At 32.9% G+C, this 9028-nt stretch overlaps 1 protein-coding gene across 2 annotated transcripts in view; it reads left to right on the top strand.

Moving 5' to 3' along the window:
- Positions 1–1192: 1192 nt before the first annotated feature.
- The window catches only part of LOC142333115 (very long chain fatty acid elongase AAEL008004-like), a 70647-nt gene continuing 62811 nt past the window's right edge, over positions 1193–9028 (top strand). The window contains exons 1-2 of one of the 2 annotated variants that reach the window (XM_075380033.1): positions 1193–1308; positions 4451–4586. The gene's annotated coding sequence lies outside the window, so the exon portion shown is untranslated. Of the gene's footprint in view, positions 1309–4450; positions 4587–8695; positions 8846–9028 lie in introns of those variants that run through there. The other variant, XM_075380032.1, reaches the window with a different exon arrangement.

Here is a 9028-nt window from a genome sequence, read left to right as displayed (position 1 = left end):
GAAAGACGCTTAACTTCCTCATAAAGCAGGCCAAAAGAAGGAAATGGTTAGAACTATGCGAGGAGTTGAATGCTGATCCGTGGGGAAAGGCTTTCAAAATAGTAACCAAGCGGCTTGGGAGACAAGCTCCGACACTGAATGAAGAAACGGCTGCGTTGCAGATCAGAAAGTTATTCCCCAGAACGGAGGAGCAATATAATAGAGAGGTGATAGAATGCCAGGGAGGAAGATTTACACAAAAAGAGGTCATGGAAGCAAGTTGACAGAGGTCAAATAGTAATTAATGGTCTTACACCAGAAAATCTCATAAACTGGTTGGGGTACAACAATGAGAACTGGGAATGGTTCCGCAGGTTCGCCGGGGAGGTCCTGCGGTCCAAAGAGGATGAAGACAGAAGAATGGGAGTATAAACAGTAGGGTAGGGCGGACAGTCACTCCATGGAGGGCCTGTACGCCTTGGTGTGCGGGTACCTGAGAAGGGGGTGAACTCCAGGGGAGTTTGAGTTTGGGTTAAAATAAAAGACCAAGTCCCGGTCGGCGGGGTCGTCCCTGCGGGAGCCTAGGCTCTTTGTGGGGTCGGCGCTGTCGATTAGAGGCCAAAGGCGTAAAGACCGAGTCCCGGTTCCCTGCTGAGGCGCTGGGAGACGGCATAGCCGGACCTTGGCTCTAAAGCGGGGGATTAGAGGCAGGCAATGTAAAACAAAAGATCCGAGACCAGGGAGGCCAACCTGCCGTGCCGGACGTATAGCCGGCGGGTGGGGGACGCCTCCTTTGAGAGTAAAAGGACACTCTCCCCGACTGAGTATACTTAATTGGATATCCGGTCGGGTAGAGTAGGGGGAGAAAAAAAAATAATAAATAAAAGCTTGGTTGTCAGTATTGCTTGTTGCTACACTTGTTGTTATGATGGTTTTCTATGCTTTGTATTTAGTTAATTATAATTTCTTTATCTTTTATTATATTTGAAACATTTTTTAAATTTGTATTATTTTTAATAATTGTAATTTTTATATTATTAATAAACATTTTTAATTTAGTTTCAGATTGTCAGTATGATTTATTTAAATTATGGATAAGTTCATGATGCTACAGTTTCAAGAAGGAAAATGGGATTGGATATTTAATTCACCTGACTGGGAAGATTAGGTACAAAATGAATCCCTGGAACTGAAAATGAGAAGTGTGGTAAAATTGAACAAGATGTTCTATTTTGACTTTGAGAAAATTGTTAAAAAGATTAATGGGCAAACATAGGATAGTGTGAAGTTGTTTTCAGGAAAGAGATAGGAATAGCTAAAGATTATAAGGTATAACGTAGCAGTACTTAGCGGTAAGATATGGTTGCATAAGTTTTTGTCTTTTATGAAGTATGATATTGTGTGTTTGAGTGAGACTTGAATGGAAGATTAGAAAGCTAAGAGATATTAAAATTGTTTCAGGAGTATAAAGTTGTATGGGTTTCAGCAATTACAAGTATGTGGTTTTGCAGAAAGCAAAAGAAAATAAAGCTCCAGACACAGACGGGGCATCCTTTGAATACATTGATTACCTTTGATTACAAAACATTGCCAAAGGATTTTAGTAAAATATTGGTGTAATTTTTTAATAATTCTTTTTTCTAATATTTTAGAGACCGGTCAAGTTCCCAGTAACTTTTTGGAAGGAATTATATTTCTGATTCATAGGAAGGGAATCTATCAGATGTTAAGAATTAGAGAACTATTTTGTTTATTAATGCAACAACAAAACTATTTTCGGATATTTTATTACACAGACTGATAAGGTGGGTTGGAGACAGTCATATTTTAAATGAGTCTGGTTTTAGAAAGGGCTATTCTACGGAGACTGTATTTTTAATCTATATTTTAATTAATTTGAAACTTAGAAATGGGGTTTGCAAGTTATATTACCTGTTTGTCAATTTTTAAGGCCACTTTCAATAGTATTGATAGATCAACACTTTTGTATAAATTATATGAAACTGGTTTGTTGTACAAGTTTTTTTTAGAGTTATTGGAGAGCTTAAATCAGGGTTGCTTGTAGTCACTTGCTCTGTTTTCATTGTTGATCAATGATCTGATGGGATGCATTGGAGAAGGCATCTGAACTGATGACCTGAATGTTAAAGGCTTGTCGTTATGCAATGATTTGACATTGGTGGCATCCTTACCAAATGCTTTCCAGTAATAATTAATCTAAAAGAATATTGTGAGCGATGGGAAATATTAATTAATATGGAAAAAATAAAGATTATCATTTTCTGGAGAGGGGGTTGGCTAGCAAGACATGAAAGTTGGTTTTGGGGAATTGAGTAAATCCAGGTTGTCAATAAATACAAATATTTGGGCATTACTTCACTTCTTTGCTATGTTTTGGAGAGCACATCAGGGAACAGGCATCAGTGGCTAAATTTGGTTTGAATAACATATGGAATAGTTTTTTTTTTTGTTAATATTGGAATATTTTTAGCCAAATATTATTAACTGTGAAAAACAAGTGGGATGTTTTTGAAGCAGTAATAAGGTGGTGGCAACATATGGAGGCAGGTTTGGGGGTTATATACATGAGTTGGAGGTTTTGTTAAGGTTTTTTATTAAAATTATAAATATATTATAAAAATATTAACCTTAGTAGAAGATCACTGGCCATGTAAACTTCTTATATAAAGTTATCGAATACAGTATCGGATAGTGTAGGGAGAGAATGGCAGAAAGGTATGACTATGGATTTAGCGAGGGTGTGGATTGAAGGTATGAAGAGGGATTTATGGGAGAAATGGATGGAACGTGCGGAAAAAAGGTTATTATTTCCTAATATCTACAATCGTCTGGATGTTGCACTCAGGGATCAGAGTTATTTTATCGGTAAAATTAACAGGAATGAAATGTCAGTGATATTTAGAACATGGAGTGTACTATGAAGATTAAATAAGGAGCCCAGGTAGGGATGATGGGCAGTGGCTATACATGTTATGGAGTAGGATGGAGGAAGAAGACCTATCATATTTTATCGGAAGGTGCTCGATATTAGCGGATATAACTCCTAAACTGATTGATTTTTTTTTTATTTTACTTAATGGAAGGGATTGGAAAAGGATGATAGGATTTATTAGGTGTGCATGTTCTTATAGATGTAGTTTTGTTGCAGAATTTAATAATAAATAGGAACCAAATTGTTAAAAGTTAATGGATAAATGATAGTAAGCATTTTGGGGTGGGGGTAGTGTGTCAGTGTAGATGTATGTATGTGTGTTTGGTGTGTATACCAGTGTGCTTGTATTTAAGATGGTGCATGTATCGCTGAGTTCTGTTGCACTGAAATTCATAATTTCAGTACTAGGTCATAATCAGAGAGTACATTGATATTTTTTTTTTTATTTTTTTATTTAGCCGTTAATAACAGTAGGATTTTCAGTATTACTGGGAATTCGATTATTTATTACTTTTACAATAATTATTATTTTGTAGTAATTTTAACTATAAGAACTCAACCAGATGACCAGTTCTTGGACATATCTATAAAATATTGATTATGTATTTGTTCTAATAATCATTTATTCATAGATAAAATTTTATTATTATTATTCCCAGAAATTTTAATAGAAAATTTTTAATTCATAATTTTTTTATTTATTGAAATTTACTCATATGAAAGTTCATACTGTAATAGTGTTTATTAAAACATATCATTTTGAGGGGAAAAGTCAAACCTATAGTAAGAGCCAAGATTGCAATTTACCCAGTATATTGTATCTATTAAAACAATCTTTTTAACATACTGATTTAAAAACATTTTTTTAATTTATAACATACAATTCTGTTGATAAATATATCTTAGCTGAACCACCTAGTAATCCTCCAAATTAGTTTTTATTTATTATTTGAAAGGAGTTAGTCGAAATAATAAGAAAATAAATTTTATATGAAAATTATTTAAAATTATATTTTATTTAATTTTAATTCTCTTCTTCCTGAAATCTTCACTAAAATATATATGCAGTGTGTCTTTCACAAACACTGCCCTCAGGATGAAATTTTAAAGATATTTATGTAAAAGTTGTGCACAATTCTATTTGCTTTATATTATGGTTTGAATTTTTTTGCTAAAGTGCATGAGAAAAGCAAAATTTAATACCTGGAATAGTGTGTTTAATGTTTTGTCCTTAATAAAGTGTCTTCTGTACAAGTGAATGCCAAAAGTATATTTTTCATCGAGGAGTGACCCATGATAAATATTTCAACTTAAAAAGTTAGCTGACATTAAGATTTCAATTAAATTAATTACTGTTTCTAGCTAAAATAGCTTACTTTTCAAGTATTTATTGAAACGGATTGTCATTCATTCGTAATCATGTACAAACAATAAGAACAAAAATCAAAATAATAAACGCAATTTGAAATAATTAAAAAGCATTGAAGCAGAACCTCTAATTCTTTAGTTTTGTTATAGAATGAAAATATAATATGATCATGGAGAGAGAGAAAGCTTGGGACAGAGATGGTAACAGCAGTGGTGTAAGGAACCTTCCATCAGGCAGAACACAAGATTATGATGAAATGCAACATCATCAACAGTTATTAAAAATGTAAGTTTTAAGAATATGTGCTCTACATAATTTGTACTCGCTACTAAATATTACATCTCTTGTCTACTTAAAAAAACTGTGGTACTGTAAAATTTTTAAATATTCATATCTGATACCTCAAGAACATAAATTTTTAAAAAAATAAGTGTCAAAATAGCGTTTAGTTTGTTTACAAATTGATGCATACATATAGACAGACATACAAATATAATATTGAAAGGCCCTACTGAAATTACTGGTAAAAATTTGAAATTTTATGCATAAATTTTCATTATTCCTGCTACTTTCTTATTGGTTTATTTATAACAGTTTCAAGTACACATATTTACTTTATTTTTCTACATAATCACCATTTCATTCCAAATTCTTTTGATATTGTGAAACAAGCTTATTCAAAACTATTACATAAAATTCTGCTTCCTAGAATTGTGCCACTTTTGCGCCAAGATTTTCAGCTCTTCACTTTCCTCGAATTATTGAGATGCAAGCCAGTTTTTGAGGTGTAGAAAGAGATTGTAGTCACGGAGTGCAAAATTAGGACTGTAAGTGGATCCAAAGTTTCCTGCCCATATTTTTGAACTGTTTCTGTATGCATGCAGCCTTTCGTAGACCTGCGTTATTGTAAAGAACAATCCCTTATCTCAGTATTCCCTGTTGTAGGTTTTGAATGGCATAACACAATTTAGAAAGTGTTTCACAATAGACTTGTAATGTGATGGATGTTCAGGCTCCATGAAATCAATCAGAAGCACACCTTTAGGTCCCAGAATATAGTTGCCGTGATTTTCCTTTGAGACTGGGCTTGTTTAAATTTTTCTTTTCAGTTTAGGTGAACTGAAATGACACCACTGCATGGATTGTTTTGTCTCAGCGTTGACATACAAAATCTATGTTTCATCACCAGTAATGATAGGAGAAAATTTGTCCCCCCATGGTTAAAATAGTTAAGAAAAACGCATTCAAATGTCATTCTGTCATCTTTGTGAGTACTTATCAACATCTTCAGCACCCATCATGTACACAGTTTCTCAACAATGTTGTCTTTCAAACTTCTGGAAATTCTAGAGAAATATTTCTAATTGTAAAGTGACGATTAGCAATGACAATTTTCTCTCGCTATTGCATTCACACATTTAACGAGATCGTCAGTACGGATCTCGTTCATCTAGGCCTGCCACTTCTCTGCTCATTGTGAACATTTGAATTCAGTTGTAATATTACAACAATAATGTGTAGTAAATTGTTAATGTGTAACCTACGTACCTAGGTGAAATAGTCATAATTTATAATTATGACTATTTCTCTTGTATGCTTAGCTTCTTTGTGCAATGTCTCATTCAAAAGTTACTAAGCTATTTCTCAAAGAAATTATAAATTACATATTGTTAAAAAAATTATGGCTCCTATTTTTTTTTTTTTACAAAATAAATCTAATTAGTTAAATAAATTTTTTATTTAGGTTGGCAAAGAAGTTAAGACCCAGTGTCAGGGATGCGCTATGTATATATCCTGGACTTTTTCTTTTAGCCTTTACCATAAGGTATTACTTCAGAGGGTGATATATGAGGTCTGTAAATAAAGTAATGAGACTGGTTCACAAAAACTTTTTATTTACAATCCAATTATACATGGACTCTGTCACCTTTGAAATAGTTCCCTTGGGAAACCACGCAACGCTTCAGATGGTTTTCTTCATAGAAGTGTTGGAACTCAGAAACCGGAATATCCTTCAGATGGTCGGTTACATCTTTTTTTATGGTTTCTACTGTTCCAAAATGGTGTCCTTTGAGGTGTTTCTTAAAGTCAGGAACAGGAAAAATCGCAGAGACTAGTCAGTGAATAAGGTGGTTGAGGAACTACAGGAATGTTTTTCTTTGTCAAAAATTCATTAATTGAGAGTGCAGCAGTGTGACAAGGTGCATTGTCATAATGCAGCATCCAGTTTTCGTTGATGGCTGGTCTGACATAGGCAACTCTTTTCTGCAGTCTTTCAAGAATTTCTCATTAAACATATTGATTTATAGTCTGTCCTGTAGGCAAAATCTCCTTATGGACAATGCCATTACTATTGAAGAAACAAATTAGCATTGTTTTGATTTGCTCATTTTTGCTTTTTTGGGACGTGTTGAGTTTGAAGTGGCCACTCCTCCTGTGGCGTTTTTGTTTTTGGGTACTCAAATATCCATCACCAGTCAAAGATTCATCACTAGTAATAACATTTTTTAGAAAATCAGGATCAGTTTTCAATTCACCCTAGAAGATCACAGCATCATTGTTTCACTCTATTGTTTTTCTGTTTAACAGTGAGGTTTTTTGGGATCAATTTTGCGCAAACATTTTTTATGTCCAGTTCATGTCAAAATTTTATGGACTGTGATATGGCTCAAATTCAATCGTTTTGCAGTGATTCAGTCAAGTCTCTGATTTGCTCAACATTGTTGTCACTTTTTGACATTAACAGTCTTCTAGAGCGTGGATCGTTCGCAACTGATTCCCGGCCATCTGAAAAAGCTTTAAACCACCTAAGAACTTGGACTCGTGACAGATTATCATTTCCACATGCCCTTTACAGTTTTGAAAAAGTTTCAGTAGCATTCTCACCAAGTTTAACACAAAACAATATTGGACAACGTCGCTCATAATTAGTATCAGTCATTTTTGTAATGCATAACAAAAACTCGTTTCACAAAAAGTTTGTTTACATCTCACTTGGCAACAGTAGACTAAAAATATTAATACGAAATATAAATCAGCTGTTCATATAACCATATGTTTACTGGTTACTTTTCAGTGTTGCCACTTTGACTGCCAAAAAAAAAACTAGTCTCACTACTTTATTTACAGACCTCGTATATATATGTAAATGAATTGTGTCTTGTAAGTCTCAGGTTGACCATTCCTTAACCCACCAGGTTGGTCTAGTGGTGAACGCGTCTTCCCAAATCAGCTGATTTGTAAGTCGAGAGTTCCAGCGTTCAAGTCCTAGTAAAAGTCAGTTATTTTTACACAGATTTGAATACTAGATTGTGGATACTGGTGTTCTTTGGTGGTCGGGTTTCAATTAACCACAGATCTCAGGAACGGTCGAACTGAGACTGTACAAGACTACACTTCATTTACACTAATACATATCATCCTCATTCATCCTCTGAAGTAATTATCTGAAAGATAATTACCAGAGGCTAAACAGGAACAAGAAAAGGTTGACCATTCCTTAGATGTGTGGTTAATTGAAACCCAACCACCAATGAACACCGATATCCACGACCTAGTATTCAAATTTGTATTTAAAGTAATAACTGCCTTTACAAGGATTTGAACCTTAGCGAGAAATAAAATAAAAAGTTGAGCAATATAAAAAACAATTGGAGCTAAATTTTTTTCTATGTGTATTGTGAACCATACAAATCAACATTCTTGGATTTCATTATTTCAGATACTGAAATTGGTGTTTTCTTATTTCATCCTTGTAAACAAAACAGTATATATAACTGTAAGACGACCCCCCCTACCCGCCCCACTTATGATTCATTCGCTGAATTATACTTTTTTTTTGTGTGGCACCAGTCTTGCTCACTGAAATGCTGTGAGGCCTACATTTGTATCATTTTCTTTTTTTAATTATTATAATTACGCAGAATTTAAGATAGATTGAAGTTTTTGTATAGAAAATGTATAGATTGAATAGAAAAAGAATTGGGGAAAAAATGTTTGTAGTAGTGAAAGTTAAGACAACCTGTTATGAATTTAGGTGAAATTATCTGTGGTTTGTATACTTTTTAATCAATCAGGAAGACATGGAATTAGAATTTATTATAAAAAAAATTGCCTAGATTCAAGGATTGTATGGTGTAGTTGAAATACTGATTTACATGACCAAATAATTCAACACTGCTTGGTTAAGTTATGAAAATTTAAACTAAAATAAAATAATTTTACATAACATTTACCTTTGTGTTTAAAATACTGTAAGCAGTATATCAGAATTGTTAATTTATATGTAGTTTTAGCATTATTAATATATGTAGATGAACAGGAAATGATTATACTTCTTATATTTTAAATTTACATATCTAACAGTTTTATTAGTTATTAATCAATCAGTGTTCACTTGTTAGTATTGTTGAATCATGATTGTATCATTACGTTATTATGCAATTGTAAAAAATTATTAATATCGTTAAATATGATAGTTTAATTTGTTAAAACTTTTAGTCATATTTTGAATTTAAAAAATTTGTATTAACATTTTTTTTTATGTAAGTACTTTCATAGTAATTTGTATTTTTTTCTTTAACAGTTTATTTTATATTTTATGATTCTTATATCAAATAAGAAGTGGTTGGTAAAACAAACAAACAAATAAAAAAGTAGTAAAAAGTGTATGTACAACTTGAAAATTAGAATAGCATAAAGTGCATGGCAGGTAGATAAAGAGGGAG

This window comes from Lycorma delicatula, chromosome 12 (assembly GCF_047948215.1).
Source record: "Lycorma delicatula isolate Av1 chromosome 12, ASM4794821v1, whole genome shotgun sequence".
NCBI classification, from domain to species: Eukaryota; Metazoa; Arthropoda; class Insecta; order Hemiptera; family Fulgoridae; genus Lycorma; species Lycorma delicatula.
The sequence above is the reverse complement of the archived record's forward strand: the minus strand, read 5'-3'. Positions and strand labels throughout refer to the sequence as shown.